General features: G+C 26.0%; 1 protein-coding gene across 1 annotated transcript in view; it reads left to right on the forward strand.

Annotated features, from left to right (window-relative positions):
• LOC100571978 overlaps window positions 1–1,720 on the forward strand; it is a 111,602-nt gene that overhangs the window by 4,889 nt on the left and 104,993 nt on the right. The window lies entirely within an intron of this gene.

A 1,720-nucleotide genomic window follows, 5' to 3' on the forward strand; every position in this document is an offset into this window, starting at 1 on the left:
GATCATATTAGCGTATTTCACACAGTATTACAGACTGACGCGAACCTAAACGCTTAAATACATTTTTGTTTTTTTGTCTGTCATTACTTTTTAGGACAGTAAAAATGCTTAGATTTTCTTCAACAGTATATTTTCTGATAATAATGTGAATAAAGTTGGTATTTGGGGGGGGGGGAGGTCAAAAGTAAAAAAATCCTAATAGTTTTCGAAAGCGAAAGGAAAAAGAAAAGAAAAATTAAGGAAAATCGGAAATTTTTACGCAAAATCGGTTTTCGACAAAATCAATTATGGTTTGAAACGAATGACAATAGATACATTAATTTTTCACTGGTTGTTTAAATAAGCATTTTATACACATGATAACATTTTCAAAAAATATTTATTTGTTTTGAATTGTCTACAGACATTTTCAGTTTCAATTTTTTTTAGTTTCTTTTTCTATGAATGTCAATAAAATTTTATTTGTTGGTCCAAAAAACGTCAAAATTGAACACAAGACTGCTGGTATGTTGCATAAATAGTAGTTAACAATTATTAAAAATCCATCGGCACAATTTTTTTTATAAGAATTTAAAGTTCAATTTTAGATTCTGAGTGGAACGATGAATGTATTGATTTTACAATGATGTGTGTTTTAGATTCTGAGTGGAACGATGAATGTATTGATTTTACAATGATGTGTGTTTTTTTTTTATTTTTTTTTTTATTTTTGTGTCTGTCATCACGTTTTAGGACAGTAAAAGTGCTTGGATTTTCTTCAACAGTACCTTTTCTGATAGGAAAGTGAATCTAGTTGGTACTTTGGGGAGTCAAAAGTAAAATTTTTCCAATAGTTTTCAAACGCGCCGTGAAAAACAAAAGAAAAATTAAGGAAAAACGGGAATTTTTACGCAAAATCTGTTTTCGAGAAAATCGATTTTGGTTTTTGGTGTAACTTTAAAACAAATGACCGTAGATATATGAAATTTTGACTGAATGTTTATCTTAGCATTTTCTATACACCATAACATTTTCAAAATATTTTGATTTATTTAGAGCTCTTTACGGACATTTTCATTTTCCGTTTTTTTTTAGTTTTTTTTCTAAAAATATCAATAAAATTTTATTTGTTGGATAAAAAAGCTTGAAAATTTAATAGAAGGCTCCTAGTATATTGTTTCTAAGGCAAGAAAAATATTTCTTTTTAAATCTAAGATATGAAAATGTAATACAAGATTCCTTATAAGATTGTCTACCTTTATCAAACAAAAAATATCTATAAGGAAGTCAAATTAAATTTATATGATCGTTTGAAATTCAAATTTTTACAACAATGGATATTCACTCGATTTCTCATGTAGCGATTTCCTTATTTTGTTGTAATTCAAAAACGAATAACTGCAGATACATGAAAATTTTACTGAATGTTTATATTAGCATTTCCTATACACCATACAATTTTGAAAATATTTTGACTCTTTTTGAGCTGTTTACGGACATTTTCAGTTTTCAATTTTTTTAGTTTTTTTTCTATAAATATCAATAAAGTTTTATCTGTTGGGCCAAAAAGTGTATAAATTTAATACAAAGCTCCTGATATATTGTTACAATATCAGTTGAAAGATATTAAAAATACATTGTCACAATTTTTTTTATAAGCATTTGAAGATCAAATTTTGACAACATTTATCAAATTAAAAATTGAATAATTATTTGGTAGTTAAAAATGTATAAAATGTTC

The sequence above is a fragment of the Acyrthosiphon pisum genome, chromosome X (genome assembly GCF_005508785.2).
Source record: "Acyrthosiphon pisum isolate AL4f chromosome X, pea_aphid_22Mar2018_4r6ur, whole genome shotgun sequence".
NCBI lineage: Eukaryota > Metazoa > Arthropoda > Insecta > Hemiptera > Aphididae > Acyrthosiphon > Acyrthosiphon pisum.